At 38.7% G+C, this 27,648-nt stretch overlaps 1 long non-coding RNA gene across 1 annotated transcript; it reads right to left on the bottom strand.

Moving 5' to 3' along the window:
* Positions 1 to 23,323: 23,323 nt before the first annotated feature.
* On the bottom strand, positions 23,324 to 27,192 carry LOC110890622. The gene is made up of 3 exons (XR_002564644.2): positions 26,732 to 27,192; positions 25,517 to 25,569; positions 23,324 to 23,454 (listed from the first exon to the last, which is right to left on the bottom strand). It is a non-coding gene; the product is annotated as an uncharacterized LOC110890622 (long non-coding RNA).
* Between the last annotated feature and the right edge of the window lie 456 nt (positions 27,193 to 27,648).

Consider the following 27,648-nt stretch of genomic DNA (forward strand, 5'->3'; position numbering starts at 1 on the left):
TTGTATTTTGGAAAGATGACCGAATAGAGATCTGAATAACAAACTATGGAGAACTTGTTTGTGTTATCCTTCAACATACGCTAAAATACTCTAAAATACTATAAAATAGGAAAAAATACGCTAAAATACGCAAAACTACGCAAAAATATGCTAAAATTCGTGAAATATGCTAAAATACGCTGCAATATGTTAATATACTTGATATTACGATAAAATACGCTAAAATACGTCGAAATACATTAAAATACGCCGAACTACGTAAAAATAACCTAAAATAGGTTAAAATAAGCTAAAATACGATAGAATACGCTCAAATACGTCAAAAATACTAATAAATACGCAACAACATGTTAGATACATCAAAATAAGCAAAAAATACATCAAAATACGCGACTAATGATATTTCCACACACGTATACATATAACACGGCACTATACAATACAAGTGGATTTCAAACAAAACTGTACATAATCATAGAATACGATAATCGCAAGCAACCGAACGTCACCGAAATGACGTATGTTGAAGGTATACGTCATAAAATGACAAAATATGCGAAAGTTCGTCAAAAAACGACACGTATACGCATCGAACCGAGGAAAACACGATGAAACTAAATTTCAAATTATGCCATATACGATCGTATAGGCCTATGTTGTAACGTATATCATCTTAATACGCATTGTATAGGTCTATACGATGCATATTAAACTTTGGATTTTCTCAAAAATACCCCTGAATTTAAAAAAAAACAGGGGTATTTCAGTAATTTCGTTGATTAATACGCATCGTTTAGGCCTATACGATGCATATTAAACTATGAATTTCTCAATTGAAGTACTTCGTGTGTTGCACTTTGGAAAGATGACCGAATAGATATCTGAATAAGTTTCTGGAATTAGAGAACCGTTGTTACCAACAAATGAATCCTTATTTCTGTAAATCACGCAAACAATTAATTTCTCAGCTGCATTTGGAACAAGAAGTCCAAGAATCCGTTGAAACCACATATTCGTGTGTTCCACATTATGCGTTTCAAATCAAGGGTCCCATCATTACAACCAATTGTTTTCAACGGGGATGTAATGCAATGATTCCTTTCAATTGAATAGACAAACACTTGCTTCATAGGATTCACTTGAATCGTCTCGGAAGTACTGAACAACCGGGATAACAACTCCGGTTTCATCAGCTGCATCGTTTACTGTGGAATGCATCCTTATTTCTGTAGATCGCACAAACAAGCATGCCTTGAACGAGTCTAGAACACTCGTAATCCTTAACCGACATTGAAACCGGACGAAATCTATGAAGAAACTGTTCGTTTGCAAATTCAATCTTCGTTGCTTCATTAAAATTAACAAACGATTGCGTCTTTCAAACTCAACGGAGATAGCATCGTTTTCCTTCTCCGTCTTTCAAACTCAACGGAGATAGAGACTTTGAAGAGACAATCTAGAGGGTCAAAACACACAAAAGTGGCCCATCGAGTGGGCATCAGGAAAGAAGCATGTAAAGAACCTTCAAAAGTTAGAGAATATGCAGAATTCGAAAGTTAAACATATTTTATTAACTATTATACCTCGTTTAATAGCAAGATAAGAAGGATGAGATATCGACAGTTAGCTCGAAGAAGTTTCTCTCGATCATTCAACACGTTTGATCCAGAGGTCGGTCTCGGGTGGGCATAAGATCCGTGGGCCCTATCGTTGGATCTGTGACTCCATGGGAAATGTGATTAAGGTAAGCGTGCCGTAAAGTTGCACCTGTTAACAATGTCCTGTTAATTGTTTCAGGTGACATGCTTGGTAACAAAGAGGAACACTTTCTTCTTTTGTTCTTCAATCTTTGTTAGTTGTTAATGTTTTATTTTTTCTACTTTTAGAAAAGGTTTGACCACCTCACGACTGTAATAAAATGGAAGATAATCCCATATTTTCTAGAGAAGCGCTTTTATCATGTGTCATATGTTGGACGGAATATATGGATGGAAAGCCCGCATAGTTTGTTTTTTTTTTATAATTTTACAGACGATTTAGAGAAACAGAGAATACGTTATGAGATTCTTCGAGAATTAGAAAAGGAGAAAATACGGAACAACAAGGGTGCTGGTCTTTTCTCCCAGTGTGCAAACTTGAAGAATCTCACCATAACACATTGAAGACTGGTGGGATTGAAGATCCGTGGGCCCTATTGTCGGATCTTTGACTCCATGGAAGATGTGATTAAGGTAAGCGTGCCGTAAATGTTGATGCATGAAATGTCTGTTGACTACGTCTGCATTACGTCTTATGAAGTTGGGTCAGCATAGGATCTAGAATGTCAAAATTAGGTTATATGTTTCGCTTATGTGAACATGATTTGTAAAGGTTCCGCTTATTAGTCAGTAGGTAGTTTCGCTTCAAGGGAATTGAAGAGGTTCCGCTTATTTGTCAGATCGTATAAGCGAAACCTCATAGGCTATATATAGGACATAGAAGCGAAACCAGGTAATAGGGTTGTGAATGTTGAAGCGGACCTAGACCATTTGCTTGTGGAACGAAACTCTGTCAAATTGTTATCAGAAAGCAATAAAAGAGAAGAAATTAGAAAGGAATAGCTATTGTAACTTCATTTACGTTGATTCCGCCTTCATACGTGAAGATGAACGTTCTCAACTGACTGTATAGGGTCGGAACACGGTCCTACAAGTGGTATCAGAGCTCAGGACGAGGAGTTCATACTACTACAGCTTGATTCTACCAAATTCTCCGATTTCTACTCACTTTCTCTCATACTTTTTCGATTTGAACTGGTTCCTACGGTTGAAATGGCCTGAATTTTGACTATAACGTGTGAAATACAGTAATAACAAACCCTAGAAAGTTTCAAGTTAAAATTCGGACTATAACATGGTGAAAACTGTTTAAAACTAGGTTCCGCTTTTACGGACATCAAAGGTTCCGCTTGAAAGACCTAGTTTCGCTTATAGGTTTCACTTGTAATACATAGTTCCGCTTGAAATAACTTGTTAGTTCCGCTTTTACAGTCATTTTGCTTGAAGATTCCGCTCGAAAGGACAAATAGTTCCGCTTATTCGGACAGTTTCGCTTATTAGTTTCGCTTTTAGTGACAATTAAGTGGTTTCGCTTTATCGTACACTGATAGTTTCGCTGATACAAACATTGGAGTTTCGCTTATACGGACAACTTGCTAGTTTCGCTTATCTGTCACTCAATATCTGTTTCGCTTATCTGTCAACATAGTGTTTCGCTTATTTGGCAAACCTGATATTTCGCTTATAAGGACAGTGGTTGATTTCGCTTATTTGTCATAATCAGACATTGACTTGATTTCGCTCGAGTGTTCATTGTGATTGTTCTTTTAAGTGATCTTGTTTGATTGTACAAAGCTTGGCAAAAATGTTTGATGAACAAGAAAACAAGAATCTTGAAAATTTAAATAACTGGACTAAGGAATCTTGGTATGAGATGAGATATGATAAGGATGTTTATGTTAAAAGATTCGAAAATTTCTTATGTATGAAGAATGAATCGATGGAGATGTTGAAAGAAAGGTTTTATGAGTTAATCATCAAGTTAGAAAAACATAAGATATATCATTCAAATGATGAAAGAATTTTGAAATTTGTTGACGCTTTACCTTTGGAATGGGATAAATTCGTGAATGGACTGAAATGGGATTCTAGTTTATCACGCTTTGATTTAAGAAGTTTCATCAATACAATAACAAGTCATAGGTTTCATTAAAATGCAAATAAAAGGGAATTATTGGATGAAATAAAAGAAGAATCAGGAAAGATAGATTTGAATGTAATCATTGAAATGAGAAAACGAATCAATGTGTGTCTTGCAGCAAAAAATAATATGAGATACGATATTAAGAGGGGTTGTTATATTGATGAAAATACGAATCCTCTTGATTTTGTTAAAATTTTCTGTGCAGGAACATACAAGATAGAAACAAAGGAAGAAGCTAATGATGGAAAAATGAATGGAAAATGCTCGAAATGCGAAAAATCAGAAACAGACAATGTCAAACTTCTGAAGGATGTGGAGAGTTTGACATTGGAAAACAAAACTTTGAAGATCGAGAAGAAAGCCGATGATGAACAGATTCTGGAGTTACGCTTGAACTGTGAAAAGCTGAAATCTGAGAATGATAAACTGTTAAATGATTTAAACAGTTTGACATCAGAAAACAAAATTTTGAAAGAAAACGAAAAAGATTTTGAAAGCAAAAGAAAATCTTCAGAAGATGAAGATTTCTGGATAAAACTGGAAAACAAAAATCTGAAAGAAAATGAAACAAGATTTCAAGAACAGTTAAAAGTCTTGGAAAATGAAAAATCTGTTCTTGAAAATATAAAATTGAAAATGAAAAATCAATCAAGTCTCATCTTGAAAGAATATCTCAGCTTGAAAATGAAGCTAAGAATTCAAGAAACAAGATTGATAACTTGAAAAGAAATTGAAGGGTTTGTGACTTCATCAGATAGGTTGAATTTTCCCTGTCCAAAACCAATTAATTCTGTTCCAATAAGTGACAAGGTCACAAATTTTGACAAAGTCAAAATTGAAGATTGTGATGAAATATCTGATGATGAAAAAGAAAAAGAAAAGAAAAAGAAAAGAAAAGAAAAATATTTTTAGATTTACAAGAAAAATTTCAAAATACTGTTTGGCAATCTACTGAAATAGGTGAATGCTCAAAGCAAAAACCTGTTAAGAAGAATGCAGAACAGAAACAAAAAGATAAAAATTTGAAAAATTCTAAAAAGAAAAATAAAAGCTCATCAGATAAGTCATCCAATCATTTTCAAAAATCACAAAAATTTAAAAATGAAAAGTTACAAAATGTTGGTAATAAGTGGTGCAGGTTTGACCACAGTACTCAAATGCCAAATCAAGGATACAAAAGGAGTGATGACTACCACAAAGCCAGATAATGCTATGATCTGAGCGTTTGGTGTGATGGTGGTAAATTGTACGATAACAGAGTGTGTTACCGATGCGGTTACCAAGGACACATTGCTGTTAACTGCCAGAGTTGGAGCTATGAGATGAGAAGATGCTATAACTGTCAAATCAGAGGCCACATTGCCAGAGATTGCCCAATGAGATCTAAGGGAAGATCGAGGGCTGAATCTCAGAAAATGGCAAAGAAACCAGTCACCGTCAAGCCCAAAGAACAGAAGGTTCAAGAACCTAAAGTTCAGGAAACAAAAGTAAAACTTTCTCAGGGGCAAAAAGACAGACTGCGAAAGAAGAGGAAGAAGGCCAGAGAATATCTGGAGAAGATCTTGTCTTCGGGTTCACCGGATAGGTTGAATAAGAGTTCTGATGAATCGACTTCTTCGATTGCAAAATCAAGCAAGATGAATTCATCAGATGCAAATCTGAGGACAAAAGAGAAAAAGGAGAAAAAGAAGGGTGTCGGCGATGAATCTGACAGGTCAAAGTCAGACAAGCCACACTCAGGCAATGATTATCGGTATGTCGAAACCAGAAGAGCCAGTTGTTGAGGTAAAAACTGTCAAACCCAAGGCTGGTCAGGCTTGGGTGAATTTGTTTAAATGAAAACCCCTGACTTGCCGGAGTTCCTAGGTTGGTAAGCGTGGAACATGAATCGGCACATTTCTTGAGAAATTTCACTATGGTGATTTTTCGATTTACATGTGGTAAATCAGGGACATTAAGTTGTACTTGATTTTCTACAAGTGATGTTTGAGGTTTAAAACAAATATTGTTAAATTTGTTAAGTGATTAAAGAAAAACAATGAGATGAAAGAACCCCGAATTTGTGAAATGACACACAAAACTAATTTTCCGGAAAAACCATTTTGATTAAAACAAACTTAAGTGTTTTGAAATCTAAATGGGAAAATAGTTTGTTGTCAGGGGGAATTCTGATTGTTTACGTCACAAGGATGGCGAATTGAAGTGATTCGATATTAGTTTGTCACTTTATTTGTATAGTTTGTTTTCAAATTTTCCTTGAAAATCAAAATTGAAACATATTTTGATTTTAGGGGGAGAAAAATTTAATTAAAAAAAATTAGAAAATTTGAAAAAGTCAAAAACATTGAAAAATCAAAAATGAGTTTTGTTGTGAATAAGAGGAAATGATAGAAAATCAGTGGACTATCACAACATGCTAAGGAAATGAATTGTCAAATGTGATAAACGATTTTACTGATGATGCGTCGATAGGTTTTTGCACATTTAGTAGATTTATTCGGGATATAAACCTAAAATTTCAAACTTGCGAAATTTGTGGGGAACACTACTTGGATGTATAGGTAACCCCTGAAATCTCGTTTGAAAGGTCTCGTATTCTGATATACTAGGTTTTTATACTCAATGATGTCTGGGGTATTATTCCGGGACTTCTGCTGAACGGAAGTTCTGACCTAGTCCTTGGATAATACTTTGCCTCAAATGCTTGAAACATAGCATTAGCCCTCAGTTGATTAGACAATAAAATTGATAATCATCTGTTGTAGCTAAAAGATCCTCTAAAGGGGACATACCAAAGTCGAAACTGATATCTCTCTGCGCATACGGAAGTATCGGCCTGAGATCCCTCAGTTCTCGCATGTCCTAATTTATGTACAGATATCATTATAGTATAATCATCTGTATGTTTTAATATTGAGATTCTAGATATGGGAGTATATTCAAGAGGTGGGACACATGAATGAGTTAAGTTCCTAAAACATCTAAATCGTATCCTGAATAGATTGAAAATTGTGTGAAAATTTAAGAGGTCAACTATATCGTCAATCTACGTGAATCGTTTAGAACTTAATATGATTAAAGCTTAACGGTGCTAGTGATTTGTCTCATGAATTGATATGATCCTCTTACACAAACTCACAAAAATATTATCTGTATATATTTGTTTACTGCATTTCATTCAAAAACAAAAATCCAAAAAGTCTTTCGGAGTGTTTTAGCCTAAAATTTTGAAAAATTGAAAAGTTTTTCGACAAACTGATATTGAAGAGCTGATATTCAAAATTCGAGTGCTAAACATGATGAACAGGTTTGGGAGAATATGTTGAAAACTTTGAATGTCATATATAAATGGTTTGAAAGATTGTGTGTTTAGTTAATCAAGGTCATTCATTTGAACTTGATGTAACTAATATGTTTGTTAAAAATGATGTCTACCAGTAAGTTTATTAAATTCAATTGTCATAAATTTGTGAAACTTATGTTGAGGTAGAGAATGTGCAGGTTAAACAGGTTTTGGACTTCATTATTCCCAAAGGAAGCTAACTGTCAGAGCTTGAATCAGATTTCTCAGATTCTAGCATATTGAGAGGGGGAGTCTGTGAAAGAGGGAGTCTGGATCAAAAGTCAAAGGGAAGATGGAAGTTAGAGCCAGGATGTGATTCTGAACATGTGAAGATAGAGTGTTTATGATGAAAGGACAGAGTTGGAGAAAAGACCAAGACTGGAGACTCAGGAGCTGAAGACTACGTCAACATCCAAGGGGGAGTCTGTTGATGCATGAAATGTCTGTTGACTACGTCTGCATTACGTCTTATGAAGTTGGGTCAGCATAGGATCTAGAATGTCAAAATTAGGTTATATGTTATTAGTTTCGCTTATGTGAACATGATTTGTAAAGGTTCCGCTTATTAGTCAGTAGGTAGTTTCGCTTCAAGGGAATTTGTCACACCCCCAAAATCCACACGCGGAGTACCACCGCTTGGAGGCGTGACTGACCAGGATCAAACCATCAATTATATCAAACATAGCATTTAATAAAAATCATAAGTATAATTGATGTCCAAAACCAAACGTTATATATGTAGCGGAAGCATTAAATGTAAAACCCAAAACATATGTATCAATGTGTGAATGTAAAAGTGTTTAATAAGCATTCACGAGTTCTTGTCCACAACGACCCGCTTCTCCTCTGGTGCAAGCTCCAAGTATACCTAAGGTCCTGCAAGGCATGCAGCAAAAAAATCAACAAACTAGTTGAGCGAGTTCACAGGAGATAAGTTTGTAATAATCATGCGAAAGTTCATCTAAGAAGGCTTCCCAAGCAAGTGTATGCTATTGGTGAGGAATTCTCACGTTTATCCTTTATAACGGGCTTCTCATTATGGTACTTACTAGACTAACTTCCGACCATGTGTTCTTCTTTACCGAGAACAGGAATACGTACAGGGTCACGTAGGCTTTACGTGACGTGCCCTTCCCCGAGGACATGGTACGCGTGGGGGCTACGCAGGCTTTACGTAGCGTGGCCTTCCGACCCGGAAGCCAGTAGAAGGTATTGGGTTACGTAGGCTTTACGTAACGTGTCCTCCCGACCCGGGAGACAAATGGCAAACATACTGGGTTACGTAGGCTTTACGTAACGTGTCCTGACTAACCCGAGGACGATGGTCTATAGTCTGGTATATGCGTAAGTACGAGTAATCATTCCAATTTATCATATCCAACCCAATTCCCAACCCGGGAATCCCATGCCTTGGCTGTGTGAACTTACCTTGGGTTGCTCGGCAGATACACAAGTGAACAGGTAACAAGTAATGGTCAATCACGTCCTATCATGGTATTATACAAGTCAGGTTCGATTCACGTATAGCACGTAGGGTTAAACAGAGGTAACAAGTTGCAAGCATAAGTCATGGCCCAAACAAAACTAATCAAATTGTGCGAGTGGTGACCAATCCGTCCGGATGGGCATTCCGTGCGGGTGGCATTTCGTGCGGATGGCCACTGGTCCATCCGGGTGGAAATCCGTGCGAGTGGCACTCATCCGGGTGACAGTTCGTGCGGACTGACAATCCGTGCGGACTGTCAGCTCGTGCGGATGGTCTGTTCGTGCGGTTGTCAGTTCAACCAGATTGGACCTTTCGTGCGGTAGTTGGTTCGTGCGGATGGTCAGTCCATCCGGATTGACAATCCGTCCGGTCGGAAACTCGTGCGGAACAGTTGGTGTGGTCCGTCCGTGCGGACAGTCCGTGTTATTCGGCCCAACAGTTCACTCGTACGATCGGATGTGTAACCGGACCAGCTTGTGTGTGGGTATCTTGTGCAAACAGATTACTTGGTGCGATTGATTCAATAATCCGAATATCATGCAAGCTGGTTACGATTAGATTATCAGTTACCTAATACCCTATCAATTAACACGATTTCCACAAGTCGTTTAACGTGATATCGATCAAACAAGCACATTTAGTATTCAAGTCACATGAACCCTAATTGAACGATCTAACCAATTAACCAAGTTAATCATTCGATTACATGTGCATAACCGGTTCATGTTCATAACCCCAACCCTATCCGATCGATCAACAAGCAAGTCCGGCCGGTTATCAGGCCTATCCGGCCGATCAACAAAAACTAAATCAATATGTTATCATCAAACCGTATTATCTAATCATCCATTTGACCGATATCAATTCACAACCGATAATATAAGGGCCGATTAATAAACAATATCCGGCCGGTTAACAAACACGTCCGGCCGGTTAATCAAACATGTTCGGCCGATTCATTAAGCACATAAATCATTCAATTAACAAAACAATTAAACACTAACCGATTGAAAGGACGAGAATGATATCCGAACGATAAAGATTCGAGATGGTTGCCTTCGATTCGCGAACGAGAGGGAGAGAACGGGAGCTAGGGTTTGTGTGTGTATCCTTGTGTTGTAACAATTGAGAAAGTAACTAAGTCCCTAAGGTGTATAGTTGTTCGCGCATAAGGGAAGTGGGCCGGCCCATCCGCTTGGGCTGCCCTTGGGCCGTGTGTTGTGCAATTCGATTTTTAATAACAACAAACACATTAAATACGCAATACACGTAGCACATAATAACATAACATTCATTTAAATCAAAGCTCGTAATCATAACACGTTCACATACGTTACACAAGGTAGGTCTAAGGTCCGAGTTGTCACATTATCCCCAACTAATTGGAAATTTCGTCCCGAAATTTGGTATGCACTCACTGAGGAAGCTAGGTAAACTGTTCTGTTCACTGGTTTTCCTGGGGTGTCACATCCTCCCCCCGTTGATCTGGAATTTCGTCCCGAAATTCCGAAGTAGTAGCTTCAGCCTCAGTAGTGGTTGCCTTGTTCCCGAATAACTGGGGGTACTTTTCTGTCATCCTGTCTTCGCGTTCCCAGGTGTACTCTGGGCCACGTTTGGAGTTCCAACGAACTCGAACAAGAGGGATTCTCTTGTGTTTGAGGACCTTCACATCCTGGTCCGTGATTTCAACTGGTTCCTCGACGAACTGCAACCGCTCGTCGATCGTGAGTTCCTTAAAAGGAATGATGAGATTTTCATCTGATAGGCACTTCTTTAAGTTCGATACATGAAAGACATTGTGAACTGCCCCGAGTTCAGCTGGTAAATTCAACTTGTAGGCTACCTTGCCAATCTTTTCTATAATTTCGAATGGTCCGACGTATCGCGGATTCAGTTTGCCCCGTTTGCCAAAACGTACCACACCCTTCCAGGGTGAGACTTTCAATAGCACCCGGTCCCCGACCTCAAATTCCAATGGCTTTCTACGCTTGTCCGCGTAGGCTTTCTGACGGTCGCGTGCTGCCGCCATGCGTTGTCGTATCTGTGCTATCTTTTCTGTGGCGTCCACAACAATCTCTGGACCCGTGATCTGACTATCTCCCACCTCTGCCCAGCAGAGTGGTGACCGGCATTTACGCCCGTACAATGCCTCGAATGGAGCGGCTTGAATGCTGGTGTGATAGCTGTTATTATACGAGAACTCCACCAAAGGGAGATGCTTTTCCCAGCCGTTGCCGAAATCGATAACGCATGCTCGAAGCATGTCTTCAAGAGTTTGAATGGTTCGCTCAGACTGCCCATCCGTCTGAGGGTGATATGCTGTGCTCATGTCTAAACGTGAGCCGAAAGATTTGTGCATCGCTTGCCAAAGTTCTGACGTGAATCGTGCATCGCGATCCGAAATGATAGACGTGGGCACCCCGTGCCTCGAGACAACTTCCTTAAGATAGACGTCTGCAAGAGTGGAGAACTTATCCGTTTCCTTAATCGGCAGGAAGTGTGCAGACTTGGTGAGTCGATCAACTATGACCCATATTGTGTCGTTCCCACGCTGGGATCTAGGTAGGCCTGTGACGAAATCCATGGAAATTTCTTCCCATTTCCATTGCGGTATCTTAGGCTGCTGCAGTAGGCCAGCTGGTTTCTGATATTCGACCTTGACTCTCGCACAGGTCAAGCATTTTCCAACATACGTAGCAATGTGGGCCTTCATACTAGGCCACCAATAGGTAGTGCTGATGTCGTGGTACATTTTATCCGACCCTGGATGTACCGAGTAGCGAGACTTGTGAGCTTCATCCATTACAAGTTCGCGTAAACCGCCATAGAGAGGGACCCAAATCCGGCCCGTTACATAGTAGGCGCCGTCTGCCTTCTGTTCCATCTGTTGTCGTGAGCCGCGTAAGGCTTCAGCCTTGACGTTTTCGGGCTTCAGCGCTTCTGTCTGAGCAGCTCGTATCTGAGCGGGAAGGCTAGACTGAATCGTAAGCTGCAGCGCTCGCACGCGCCGTGGTAAAGTGTCCTTTCGACTAAGGGCATCAGCCACAACATTGGCTTTGCCTGGATGATACTTAATAGCACATTCGTAGTCGTTAAGTAACTCGACCCATCGTCGTTGACGCATATTCAAATCCTTCTGCTTAAGGATATGCTCGAGACTCCTGTGATCGGTGTAAATCGTGCACCTGGTACCGTACAGGTAGTGTCGCCATATCTTAAGCGCGAAAACCACAGCTCCCAGCTCTAAATCGTGCGTCGTGTAGTTCCGTTCATGAACCTTGAGTTGACGAGAGGCGTAAGCAATAACCTTGTCGCGCTGCATTAACACACATCCCAATCCCCGAATGGATGCATCACAATATACTACGAAGTCTTCTGTGCCCTCTGGCAGTGAAAGAATAGGTGCGCTGCAAAGCCTATCCTTCAAGTGTTGAAAAGCAGTCTCCTGGGGCTCTCCCCAGCGATAGGTAACACCCTTCTGTGTCAGTAGCGTAAGCGGCTGAGCAATCTTCGAGAAATCCTTGATAAACCGTCTGTAATAACCTGCCAGACCCAAGAATTGACGTATCTCTGTTGGCGTACGCGGTGCAGGCCAGTTTCTGATCGAATCTACCTTGGATGGATCGACATGGATCCCATCCCTGTTCACCACATGGCCTAAGAAGTGGACTTCACGAAGCCAGAAGTCGCATTTAGAAAGCTTGGCGTACAACTGTTCCTTCCGAAGGAGTTCCAAAATAAGACGAAGATGTTGCTCGTGTTCCTCCTGACTCTTGGAGTAAATCAGGATGTCGTCGATGAATACAATGACGAACTTGTCGAGATAGGGTTTGCACACCCTGTTCATAAGATCCATAAATACAGCAGGCGCGTTCGTTAACCCAAATGGCATGACGAGAAACTCGTAGTGACCGTAACGAGTTCTGAAGGCTGTCTTGGAGATGTCCTCATCCCGGACTCTCAGCTGATGGTACCCCGACCTTAAGTCTATCTTCGAATAGTAGCACGACCCTTGCAACTGGTCGAATAAGTCGTCTATGCGTGGAAGAGGATAACGGTTCTTCACCGTCACCTTGTTGAGTTCACGGTAGTCGATGCACATCCTGAACGTACCGTCTTTCTTCTTCACGAAAAGTACTGGTGCTCCCCAAGGCGAAGAGCTTGGTCGTATGAAACCCTTTTCCAAGAGTTCTTGCAGCTGTTTTGACAGTTCCTCCAATTCTGATGGAGCTAGACGATATGGTGCGCGAGCTATGGGTGCTGCTCCTGGAGCGAGTTCGATCTGAAATTCGACCTGACGATGAGGCGGTAAGCCAGGTAAGTCTTCAGGAAACACCTGAGGGTAATCACGTACAACTGGTATATCTTCCAGTTTCCTTTCCTTTGCTGAAGCGTCTGTAACGAGTGCCAGAATGGCAGTGTGACCCTTACGTAAGCATTTCTGCGCTTTCAAGAAAGAGATGATGCCTACCACTGCACCACTCTTGTCGCCTTGAACTTCGAGAGGTTCCTGACCCAAACGAGGAATGCGAATAACCTTTTCGCTGCATAAGATTTCTGCCTGGTGTTGGGAAAGCCAATCCATCCCAATCACGACGTCGAAGCTACCCAAAACTATGGGAATGAGATCAATAGAGAAGGCTTGACCAGCTAAGATAAGATTACAACCCTGAACTACGTGCGTGGCTTCTAGACTTTTACCGTTAGCTAACTCGACTACATGTTTGGTGGGTAAAAGTGTTGGTGCACGTTTTAGTAGTTGACACATTTTCACAGACATATAGCTTGTATCCGCACCCGAATCAAATAAAACAGTAACGTAAATATTGTCGAGGAGAAACTTACCCATAACAACGTTGGGATCGTTCACTGCATCGCCTCGACCTAGCACAAAAGCACGACCACGAGCTTCAATGCAGTTGTTGTTGTTGTTCCCGCCGTTATTGTTGCCGTTGCCCTGGTTGTTATTGTTGTTGCGGTTCTGGTTCAACTGGGGGCAATCGCGTTTGAAGTGACCTTCAGCCCCACACTGGAAACATCCCCGGTTTCCACGCTGTGGCTGCTGCTGTTGCTGGTTCTGTGGAGCTGGTTGCTGAGGCTGCTGATTCTGATTTGCAGGACGAGGGCTCCTACAGTCTTTAGCCTCGTGCCCCATCTTAAGACACCTTTGGCAACGACCCTTGTTACACGGGCCGTGGTGATGCCTGTTGCAGTTGTGGCACCTAGGTTGACTACCCTGATATCTCCTCTGTCTGTGACTACCAGAGGATTGCTGACTGGGACTCTGATACTGGTCAGTCTTCTGCTGCTGAGCTTGAGACTGAACGGATGCTGAACCTTTGCTAGAATCTCCATCCCATTTTCTTTTACTGTCACCAGATGTAGCAGGAGTAACTGAGGTGGTGACATTAGCAGTAGCATTTACACGCTTGGGCAGTCTATTCTGATCCACTGCCTGATCAGTGATACGGTGAGCAAGGCGCTGGATTTCCTGGATGTTTTCGAGGTTAGCCGACGTCACGTGGCTCTGAATCTCTGGCGCCAATCCCTTGAGATACAACTCAATGCGCTTGTATGGAGGGTCCACCATAGTAGGACACAGAACGGCCAGCTCATTGGACCGTTTGGTATACGCTTCGATTTCCGATCCAACCATTTTCAAGTTATACAGCTCGTCTTCCAGCTTGTGTATGTCTTCCCGCGTGCAATACTCACGCTTGATGAGTTCCTTAAAGTCGTTCCATGGGGTGGCGTTAGCAGCTGCCAACCCTAAGATTTGGACTTGGGCGTTCCACCAAGTCAATGCTATCCCCTCCAAAGTGCCGGTGGCAAACTTGACCTTGCGAGCCTCAGGGCACTCGCACATTTCAAAGACTGATTCTAGCTTCTCGAACCAGTGGAGTAGTCCCACTGCTCCTTCCGTGCCGCTGAAAGTGTTTGGACGACAGTCCATGAAATTCTTGAAGGTACACACAGGTTGTTGCTGAGCGGGTTGACCTGCTTGGGCGGCTGCAACTGCCGTAGCAATGAGAGCCTCTAGCTGGGCTTGTGTCATGTTAACCCGTCCAGACATGATCTTCATTGTAAAAAGGTAGCGTAGGTAAGAATGGTTCGCGAATAGGGCGATGACAGAAAAGCATAGGCATATAGGTGTTCTCATGAAATCAAAGCATGTGTATCTAAGCGTATTGCGAGCAACGTTCTAAGCAATTCTAGCATACAGGCAATAAACATAAACCTTATTACCTAGGATGTCGAGTCTTGCACGTGGAGTGAAGCGTCGTTGTGGATCGTTGAGAGCACTGTTCTGGTTATAGTCTGGTTTTAATAAAACGTTTTCCCATATTAAAACCAAGTTCTCTATAACCAATGGCTCTGATACCAATCTGTCACACCCCCAAAATCCACACGCGGAGTACCACCGCTTGGAGGCGTGACTGACCAGGATCAAACCATCAATTATATCAAACATAGCATTTAATAAAAATCATAAGTATAATTGATGTCCAAAACCAAACGTTATATATGTAGCGGAAGCATTAAATGTAAAACCCAAAACATATGTATCAATGTGTGAATGTAAAAGTGTTTAATAAGCATTCACGAGTTCTTGTCCACAACGACCCGCTTCTCCTCTGGTGCAAGCTCCAAGTATACCTAAGGTCCTGCAAGGCATGCAGCAAAAAAATCAACAAACTAGTTGAGCGAGTTCACAGGAGATAAGTTTGTAATAATCATGCGAAAGTTCATCTAAGAAGGCTTCCCAAGCAAGTGTATGCTATTGGTGAGGAATTCTCACGTTTATCCTTTATAACGGGCTTCTCATTATGGTACTTACTAGACTAACTTCCGACCATGTGTTCTTCTTTACCGAGAACAGGAATACGTACAGGGTCACGTAGGCTTTACGTGACGTGCCCTTCCCCGAGGACATGGTACGCGTGGGGGCTACGCAGGCTTTACGTAGCGTGGCCTTCCGACCCGGAAGCCAGTAGAAGGTATTGGGTTACGTAGGCTTTACGTAACGTGTCCTCCCGACCCGGGAGACAAATGGCAAACATACTGGGTTACGTAGGCTTTACGTAACGTGTCCTGACTAACCCGAGGACGATGGTCTATAGTCTGGTATATGCGTAAGTACGAGTAATCATTCCAATTTATCATATCCAACCCAATTCCCAACCCGGGAATCCCATGCCTTGGCTGTGTGAACTCACCTTGGGTTGCTCGGCAGATACACAAGTGAACAGGTAACAAGTAATGGTCAATCACGTCCTATCATGGTATTATACAAGTCAGGTTCGATTCACGTATAGCACGTAGGGTTAAACAGAGGTAACAAGTTGCAAGCATAAGTCATGGCCCAAACAAAACTAATCAAATTGTGCGAGTGGTGACCAATCCGTCCGGATGGGCATTCCGTGCGGGTGGCATTTCGTGCGGATGGCCACTGGTCCATCCGGGTGGAAATCCGTGCGAGTGGCACTCATCCGGGTGACAGTTCGTGCGGACTGACAATCCGTGCGGACTGTCAGCTCGTGCGGATGGTCTGTTCGTGCGGTTGTCAGTTCATCCAGATTGGACCTTTCGTGCGGTAGTTGGTTCGTGCGGATGGTCAGTCCATCCGGATTGACAATCCGTCCGGTCGGAAACTCGTGCGGAACAGTTGGTGTGGTCCGTCCGTGCGGACAGTCCGTGTTATTCGGCCCAACAGTTCACTCGTACGATCGGATGTGTAACCGGACCAGCTTGTGTGTGGGTATCTTGTGCAAACAGATTACTTGGTGCGATTGATTCAATAATCCGAATATCATGCAAGCTGGTTACGATTAGATTATCAGTTACCTAATACCCTATCAATTAACACGATTTCCACAAGTCGTTTAACGTGATATCGATCAAACAAGCACATTTAGTATTCAAGTCACATGAACCCTAATTGAACGATCTAACCAATTAACCAAGTTAATCATTCGATTACATGTGCATAACCGGTTCATGTTCATAACCCCAACCCTATCCGATCGATCAACAAGCAAGTCCGGCCGGTTATCAGGCCTATCCGGCCGATCAACAAAAACTAAATCAATATGTTATCATCAAACCGTATTATCTAATCATCCATTTGACCGATATCAATTCACAACCGATAATATAAGGGCCGATTAATAAACAATATCCGGCCGGTTAACAAACACGTCCGGCCGGTTAATCAAACATGTTCGGCCGATTCATTAAGCACATAAATCATTCAATTAACAAAACAATTAAACACTAACCGATTGAAAGGACGAGAATGATATCCGAACGATAAAGATTCGAGATGGTTGCCTTCGATTCGCGAACGAGAGGGAGAGAACGGGAGCTAGGGTTTGTGTGTGTATCCTTGTGTTGTAACAATTGAGAAAGTAACTAAGTCCCTAAGGTGTATAGTTGTTCGCGCATAAGGGAAGTGGGCCGGCCCATCCGCTTGGGCTGCCCTTGGGCCGTGTGTTGTGCAATTCGATTTTTAATAACAACAAACACATTAAATACGCAATACACGTAGCACATAATAACATAACATTCATTTAAATCAAAGCTCGTAATCATAACACGTTCACATACGTTACACAAGGTAGGTCTAAGGTCCGAGTTGTCACAGAATTGAAGAGGTTCCGCTTATTTGTCAGGTCGTATAAGCGAAACCTCATAGGCTATATATAGGACATAGAAGCGAAACCACGTAATAGGGTTGTGAATGTTGAAGCGGACCTAGACCATTTGCTTGTGGAACGAAACTCTGTCAAATTGTTATCAGAAAGCAATAAAAGAGAAGAAATTAGAAAGGAATAGCTGTTGTAACTTCATTTACGTTGATTCCGCCTTCGTACGTGAAGATGAACGTTCTCAACTGACTGTTTAGGGTCGGAACACGGTCCTACAGTAAAGTTGCATTTGATTTTTAAAACATTCCCACTGACATAATATTTTACAAATTGAGAACCACATATTCATGTGTAAAAGCTCGATATATGACCGAATAGAGATTTGAATATCCCCTTGGTAGTTGTTACCATATGACACATGATAAAACTGCTTGTTTAGACAATCTGGGATTATGTTCCGCAAATTAGGAACCACATATTCGTGTGTACAAGCTCAGAAAGATGACCGAATAGAGATCTGAATATCCCCTTGGTAGTTGTTACCACATGACACATGATAAAAACTCTACTTTAGACAATCTGGGATTATGTTCCATTTTAGGGTTTCTTCATCGCCTATAACAATGTCGATAAATGTTGATCGGAACACGCTGCTTAAATCTTAGTTATGTCTCATTGAATTATGACAATACTGACATGGGTGCTGGTCTTTTCTCCCACTGTGCAAACTTGAAGAATCTCACCACAACACATTGTACACTGGTGGGCTTGGATGATGTTAATATATTTCATCTTGGACTATCTAGTCTAACAATTGAAAATGGATATGATCGTGTATAGATCTTTATCTATCATGTCATCGACCAACTACTCGAAATCCCTTTCGTTTCTCGGGTTCGCATTCGACACACCACACCAAAAAATAAACTTCAAAAAATAAATGCCTTGATACGCATCGTATAGGCCTATACGATGCGTATCAAGCCCGCCGCCAGACATAACCTGCACCTGTTAGTCTTCCATGTCTTTTACTTTATTTCAATACGCATCGTATAGGCCTATACGATGCGTATTGAATTGGAAAAGTGTGCGAATAGATAGGGGGTGTGCCATTAGAAAACCCCTTATTGGAATTTCATATGCAACTTTTCAAGTAACCTGTATATCAACACTGTTGCTTAAAGAATTGGAATCCATAACTTATACCTTCAATTTGATAAATAAACTCATAAAATAAACGCACTAAAAATCATATTTGTAGATTTTATGCTACGAACACAATTGGTAATCAAAGTATGCAAGATCAACAAAGAGAACAAGAAGAACAAGAGAAGAAGAAGGGTAAAACCCAATTCAATTCATCGATAGCTTCTGTTCCATTCATAATCTGTTTATGTAAACAACCTAATCAACAAACTAACTAAGAACGCCCTATACTGTACAACAATTACATTTTGGTCCCTCTACTTATTTTGACACGTATCAATACTTCCCTCCTATAAAACTTTTGACCTCAAAAGTACAAAATAACAACCGAACCCATTAATAAAAAAGTGTCAAAAACAAAAGAGAATGTTTGACCACCAAACTCCTGCTCAACTACATGTTTTGCTAGAAAAAGATATTCTTTTGTTGAATTATCACCCTCTTGACTAAGCCGTGTTCCACAGTAGCCATAATTTGTCTCGATAACTTGCCAAACTTGTTCTATTTCATAGTTATGCATAAAACTATCAAATCCCAAGTATGCAAGTCTTGTGCAACATCATGATATTCCTTCATAAAACCAAGTGCAAATCCCAAGTATGACAAGTAGCATATTTGCTCTAGCGTCGTACCATGAAAAGAATTCTCAATCATCAATAGACCTTTAGTTACCCTCCAATTACTCCAACTATTGGCCCATGTAAGCAGTTGACTTTGATACAATGTTTCCAGCCGCAATTCCATTAAATCTTGTTGATTAATCAATGATTTGTTTGGAAACTATTGTAAACGACCATGTTGTACATTAAACATAGCTGCTATTCGAGCAACACCGTAATGCCAGTTGTTCAAAGCTTCTTTAATTTGATTTAATAAACGTTCCTTAACAATGACCCGTTTTGAGCTATTCACAAGAGATGATTCATAAACATCAGAAAATTCTTCAGGCATACTTGAACCACTAAAATTTATACCACACTTCAAATGTAGTGACCAATTCCTATGAAAATAATCATTCCCATTGGTATTTTTATTTTCCTTCCAACATTTATTTCTTTCTGAAGGTTGTTTCACTTCAGTATGGATATATGGCAGCCCTTCCAAGTCATCAATAAACCTTGCTTCTACTCTAGAAAACCAACTTTCTTGCTTTGATATAGCTTCCCTAACTGCTACCAAAGTAGACTCAGTTTGATGATATTGTTCCTTACATTCCTTACTTACAACTTCATGTACAGACCCACTTGCATGGAACACCTGAAAGAGAGATATGCTAAGTGGCGATTGTTTTAAGACTGGAAGTAACAATATTCCAGGTCCACTAAAGGATTGGAAAGTAAGATCCAACTCTCTATGCCATCTTTCAGTAACGCCATCAAGATTGGTTTTATCGGACCTTTGCATGACAATGCCAAATCTTTTTAATGCTTTATCTATAGCACCTGTAGAGATTTGCATTTGATCACGAAACCCTTTATAACAGTCTCTCAACAGGTTAGACCATAGGGTAATTAAAGTAGAACTGCAGCAATCTAGCAAACAATAGCCAAGCCATAACAAAAAGTATATTACACCCAACTTATCTAAACATATGACCGAATCAGGTATTGCATCAGGTAATATAATGCTCAATGCAATAAAAGACCTGCTATTCTCATTTCCTTCATTTAGTACCTGGTCCCATAACTCTATCGTGACAACCTTGACTGGAAACAACTTGCACACCTCTATTAGGCCATCATTGGATTTCCGATTATCAAAACTAACTATAGAACTATTTTTGATAAGGAAATTAGATGTCTCATAAGTAACATCAGTAACATTTTCAGATCTAGATACTAGATATGCCTTGTTAGTTTTGAACTTCCATAATCTGGATTTCCATTTGTGCCATACATGCACCATTGCATTGCTTTTAAAGATTATCTTATTATCTTTAACCATAGTGTCAAGCATATTTTTGTCTCTGATATATGAATTTCCTTTCTCACAAATGTCAACAATCTTGGCGTTAGATGTAACAACCCAAAAATATAAAATCCTATATTAGAATTATGAATTATATAATCAATTAACTAGGAATTTATAACCTAGTTAAATACAAGACTCGAGGTGGCATATAATAAGGCTAAATCATTTATATTATAAATTAAACAAAGTTTAGGGACCAAACTTGTAGAGATTGGAAGTTAATGTTAAAAATAAGAAATTAACATACCAAACACGCACATATGTGAGTGTCTGGTCGAACAGAACAAGAGGGGGCGACCAGGGTTTTCTTTTCAAACCCAATTTCTCACAAAAGCTCAAAATTGGAAGCCTAAATCAAGTCTAAATCAATTTTCGAGCATAGATTCATGATCACCTAGTTGAAAGGATCATAAGGTATGTAAAATTGTGATGATTTGATTCATCATGAATTCTAGGTTATTTGTGAAAAACTGAAATTTAGCCTAAATACATCATGCATGAATGAATCTTGAAGCAATATGATGTCTAGAGTTAAACCCTAGATGAATTCTTGTGAAAACCTTGCATCATATTTGTAGGGTTTGTGATTTACATGGTAGGGGATAAGTGAGCTTGAAGAAACTTGATAAATACTAGAATTATGAGTCTTGTTCTAGCACAATCTGAAATTAAGAAGTAATTTCAGAAGTATTGATGTTAAGACATGAGTAAGAATTGACTAATTGTAGTGAAATTAGATGTTAATTACAAGTCATGAACTTGGTAGTAATTAGGTGAAAAATCTGACCCGCCAGGTGTTTGTTGAAATGCCTAAGTGGGGATTTAAATGCTAGAAATAGAATGAAAACGCAGATTCGATTATTGTTTAAAATGATGCGTTAATAGTCATGAAAAGAGTTCTAAACAAGTTGTAAATTGAATTCTCTAGGCAAAGAGTCCGGATCGTCAAGTGGACAAGCCGGAGGGAATACGCTTGGGAAAGGTGTGCTCTAAAGGTACGAAATTTACCGTTTCGCTACATTATGTTTAATTGTTAGTCTTATGTTGTTATATTGAAATTTGGTAAACAAGATACACCAATATGTCACGGAAGTGACAAAGTACCTTAAGCAAGTAAAACGGGTCAAATCATGAGTTAGAAATAGAGTTTGGATGTGTCTAGCAATGGGGATATCCATTCGGCACCCAAACGGGTCAAAACAAGTTGTGTTACAAATCTAATACTAATAGCCATCACTTTGATTGGTTACGTATCAAGCATGAGTTGTGTAACGAACACACAAATCCGTTGTAAAAACATGAGCCCTTGTAGAGGGATTATAGTTCGGAACATTGGTTTGCCAATCGATTCCGAAAAGCATGATTAAATCCTTAGGATTATGCATGATAGTTATGACATGAGCGCTCTCGGGAGGGAAGCGGAAGTCATAATTGGTAAACATGGAAATGGGTAAAATGGCCATATGAGATGACACAAAACAAGTTGTTGAACTTGTAAACAAACGGGTCAAAATAAAGCAAAACGTAAACCCGGTAGCGGGTGCGTAAAATATATGAATAATGGATCTGGGTAATGGATGATAGCTTAGACATGTTAAGAAACGAACCCCAAGCTATTAAAATGAGTTTGGATAGGTTTGGATGTAAATTTAATGAAAAATAAACGTGCAGAGTTGACACGGGCAGGTGACCTATTGACACGGCCGGGTGACTGGGCTGTGAAAAATATATGTTAAGCTGACACGGCCGGGTGATCCTTTTGACACGGCCGGGTGAAGGGGCTGAAAACAAAATATATAATTTCTTGTATTTAATTATTTTGTTCAAATGCCTTGACTTCTAATCTTTTAAATGAAATTGTATGATAGGTAAAGATGCTCTTTAGACCCCGGAGGATGATCAAGCCATGTCAAGAACTGAATACACCGAACAAAGCTTCTGAATTTTGTCTATTTTGTTTTAGTGACATGTAAACACTTGAAATTATGTTTTGAAAGTTTATCTAGCATGATGTAGACTTGAATGTTATGATCAAGTATGATCTTAAAACCATGAAGTTTTTGTAAACTCGAAAAATTTTGTACTAAATGCATGATAATTGTCATAAATCCTATTATTTTAAGTTGGGTCTTACATTAGACCTGATAAAAGACAATACCAACTGTAAGGCCTTGCTAACAATCTCAACGGCCTTTAACTGGTTCTAACCCATATCTAACCAATTAAATTGTGTGCTGAAATTATCATCCAACGGATCCATTTGATCTTCTAATTTGGTAAACATTAGTACTAACGGGTTCTCAAGTTGATGCAAATGCGGTGTAGACATTCCAACAGTTACATCAGGTTCTTCCTTCACTATCTTATGGTCACCCCATTCCAGTTCAATACTCAAATTTTGTTTTGAAGAACCAATTTCATTTTCAAACATGTTATTGTCAGCTTCATTTTTTCTCGAATCATCATCCCCCAAGTTTTCAATTTTTTCACCACTAACTATCTTTGGCATTTCATCAAACACGTTGAGGGCATACTCACTATCACATGAATCTTGATCAATGATTTCTTGAATCTCAATAACCATATCTTGACATGAAGAACCCGTTCCATCTTGGTCATTTTCCATTGAATATTTCCTTGAATCCTCACCCATATCTTCACTTGTTTCACCATTATCATTCCCAGACACTATATCAAACACCCTGTGGGGCTCATATAGTGAAGAATTTGGATCATATGGAGAAAACGAATCCTTCAACTTATCTGCATCTACCTTCAAGGCTAAAGAAATGTAATCTTTCAATGTGTGAAAACTATATTGATGCCATGTTATAAAGACATCTCTAATTTTAGGTTCAAGACCATCCAAAAAGAGATAAATTATAACACCCCAACCCCGCTAGGGCTGACGTGTCACTCTTATAGATATCAAAACTAAAAACCAATCCATAACATTAAATAAAATATCCTAATTACATTTATTACATTACTGAAATAAAGAATCTTGACCAGCAACTTCCTAACGCCGCTCACTGAAATCCCAGATCATCCCATGTTACCTATAAAACAAATAGGAAAAACACAAAAAGAAAAAAATACGGCTAAGCCAAAAATTGCTCAGTAACGGAGAAATCAACAGTACAAGTAAAGTCATATCAGCGAAAGCGAAACACAACAGAACAAAACTGAGACTGAACCGAAATGGTCATTGACACGATTACTGGAAAAAAATGCAGGCACATGGCTGATGCAAAGACTGATACACGAACCGATCTAAAACTGTAACGGAAACTGATACGAAAACAAAAGTAAGTGATATACATCACCGATACCGAACCCAACACAAAACTGATGTTGAGACTAATACATCGTTGGCCATGATGACTAGAACAATTTATCTTGTACAAACGAACTTATTTTAAAACATCGTTTAACTAATCAAGTATTCATATAAAAAGATTTTCTTACCTATCAAATGAAACTTTTGAACAAATTAAATACTATTATTTTGAACAACATTAAAAAATACTATTATTATCAAAACAAGATACTTGGCAAAACTATTTTCTTAAAATAATTTATCAAATTATTTAGCGAATCATTGTTAGACAAAAATAACTAATTTTTTTAACTCTGAAAACTTACGTTTGATACATAAAATAATTCAAATAACTTGGATCTCAAACCAAGTACTTATGACAATTTCATAAACCGACATGGGAAAGCAATACATAAACGAAAACAAATACGTAAACCGAAACATTTTAAATACCATCTAAAAATCCCCTAACCCTTAAAAGAAAAGAACTGTCAAAATTATCATCTTTAAATAAATGTTTGTATTAATATTAATATCTATTAATTAATCATATTTCGTAAGTGATTATATAATAAAATAATTATTTTTATAGCTTTGAAGTTTTATGTTCAATAACCTAAATAATCGGATACCCTAAGTTTAAAGTAGAATAATTTTAATTCTTACAAAACTTATTAAATCGATCGAGAGAATTGACACGAAACCAAGACAGAGACAGATTCAACGACAAGTATAGAACAAAGATTGAATCAAATACTGAATACAGGTACTAACAGATGCAAACTATACGTATAACACGGAATCGAAATCCAAATTGAGACTCATATTGGGACGAAACTAAAACAGACACTGAGTCAAAACAGACATAACTAATATAGAACATAATCGGATATTGAACATAACTAGAAGCATTATTAACTCGATATCGAAAACATGACCAGATGCGTACAAAACTATCAGAACATATACTGAACCTAATCGGAAGCATAACCCGATACATGATCGGAAGCATAATCAGATGCGTACAAAACATATCAGACATATCTGAACATAATCGGAAGCATAATCTGATACATAATCAGAAGTATAGTCAGACGCGTACAAAACATTCAAACATATCAAAACAAATACAAATACTGAACATATTCACATACAGAAACATATACTAACTTACACGTCAGATGTATATCAACAGAACAAATCGTGTAACAATAGAAGCATCCAGAGCTACAAACAAACAGAATGGTACACAGGTAGCTACTCTATGTACCTATGAGACGGTGAGTGTGGCGTGTACCCATTATTCCATCTCCAGACAACAGACTCAAACTCAGAGCTAAGATCGATCTATACGCCTCTAGGGCCAAGGTGCTACACAAGCATGAGCTAGAGATGCTGTGAACTTTTATTACACACTGTCACGATAAGTGTCATGCCGTTGACGCCCAAACGGCAAGCCAGACATGCTCGGTTGACAGAGTACAGATACTAAGGCCTTGTAAATAATCTACAGGCAACTAAAATAAAACTAACGGGAACATTCGACCTTGAATACAAGTCTGAGGTATGGCATGCTACGACATAATAATAATCAAACAAGATGATACCAGAGATAACGGACAATTTCCAAAACACTAAAAGTATCAAAATAACATAATAAAAAATAATTGAAGACCGACCACGATAACAAAACTACAAAGTAACGGATACAAATTTATATATATACTAAATGAAACAGAATCCGTACCAACAAGAAACGAAAATAAAATAATTCTACGATGTAAAAGAAACAGAATCCGTACCTTAATTTAGCAAAGCAAAGCCACAACAAATTGTCTTTAACGAGTACGCGAACCTATATATTTTAGTTATTTTCGGGTCACATATATGAATCACTAAGCTGGTCATCTGTCAATTTCCGACGACAAGGAGCTTACGGATTGATATCTAGTTATTCAGGTTTTGAAACTTAAAGCTTTATACGGATGATTTTATTTGATATTAACCCTTCCATGTCTAAATCAAATTTCTTATTACAGAAATCATTTAAATATGGCAAATTAGAAATAAATAATCCCACCTTTTTCAATTTGGCCGATAATAATCCCAAGTCAGTTATTAGCCAATAATAATCCGAACTCGTCAATTTTTTTTGTAAAATAGTTTGCCGTTAAAAAAGGTTAACGGAGTTAACTTTTTTTCCAAATTACAAAACGATGTTTTAGGGCTTTTGATCAGAACGAGGATACGAGTCGATTGATGTAAAACCTACCTCAAAATACCGCCCCCAACCCACGAAAATGGTGCTTCAATTCGAGTTTTTAAACTATAATTAACAAAAATCAAGCGATTTCGAGCACAATTTCAAGGTAAGTTTTACATCAATCGACTCGTATTCTCGATCTGATCAAAAGTCCTAAAACATCGGTTTGTAATTCGGAAACAAACTTAACTCCGTTAACCTTTTTTAACGGCAGGCTATTTTACAATAAAAATGGATGAGTTCAGATTATTATCAGCTAATAACTAATAACTGACTTGGGATTATTATCGGCCAAAGCTAAAAAGGTGGGATTATTTATTTCCAATTTGCCTTTAAATATTAGTGCCATTAAAAATTAACATTTAGAATTCCATATTCAAATCAAAGGCTCATGGAACTTATTATTAATACACGTATAGAATGTAACTTAAACAAATAAAATAATAAAAAAAATCGAATCTGAACTCTTATATTAAGGCATTAGATTCAAGAGATCATTTTACCAAAGTAAATGGTAGTATAAGTTTTACCAAAAAAATATTAAATAAATAAATAAAATAAAAATTATTTTTAATACACATATAAACTCTATTTTATGTTTTTACACCTATATGGGTAAAAGCTTCAAGACTCAAAACATGGCTTTGGCTTTATGTTTCATCTTCTTTGTGAAGCATCAGGTCATCGGAAACATTGAAACAAAAACAAAATTCGCATAAACATTTTAAAATAGGATGCGGGTTCGATTTGATACCTCAGTTGCCAAATGGTGCTGGCCGGAGTCCAATGATTAGCGCTTCAGATGATGATCATACATAACTGAATCGAGGTGAATAACAATGGTTATTCATGGTTTACGCACGTCTGATCTCGAATCAAACCGAATTGAACGGGATGCGAGTGGTGATCCGTGGTGGCGACCCTGGTTCGTTGTGGCAGACGGTGGCGCTGTGACGGTGTGTGGTGGTGATGTGGCGGCGTTTAACAAGGAATAAGGTAGAAGTCGATGTGAGGAGTTCAAATGCGGGGTCAAAGTGATTAAGGTTGGCTAAGAGGAGTAATTCCCCAATCTTCGCCCGGATCGTTTGACGGAGATAACCATTTAAATTTTGAATGGAATATGGATAAAGATGAACGATAAACGGGTACGGGATTTGGAAATTTTGAAAGCTGGAATGGAAGGTCAATAATGGAAATGCAATAACGATTTGCTATTTCCTTTGTCTAACCACAATTATTATTTTTATTATATATTTTTTTATTTCTTTCTCTAAATAAATACAATTTTATTCGAAATGATCGAATCTTGCATAAGATAATTTACCATTTCAAATTTCAGCTATACAATTGTTTATCCAATACCAAGTATAATGTTCAGGCTAATTTATTCATGATACATAATTTTTCAACTATTTATACGATTAGATTAACATCATATTTAAAAAAAACACAATCATTAGTGTACAAAAGATAAGAAAAATTAAAATGAATTATTTGCATAAGGATCAAATAGTAGTATACATGATTAAAATATAATTGTTTAATAAAAATATAACGTATTAGTAAAGATATATACATAAACGTCTAATAAAATTATTACTAAAATTTCTGGATATTACAATTCTACCCATTAGAAAAAAATTTCGTCCTCGAAATTGATAAGTGAATCAT

This window comes from Helianthus annuus, chromosome 11 (assembly GCF_002127325.2).
Source record: "Helianthus annuus cultivar XRQ/B chromosome 11, HanXRQr2.0-SUNRISE, whole genome shotgun sequence".
NCBI classification, from domain to species: Eukaryota; Viridiplantae; Streptophyta; class Magnoliopsida; order Asterales; family Asteraceae; genus Helianthus; species Helianthus annuus.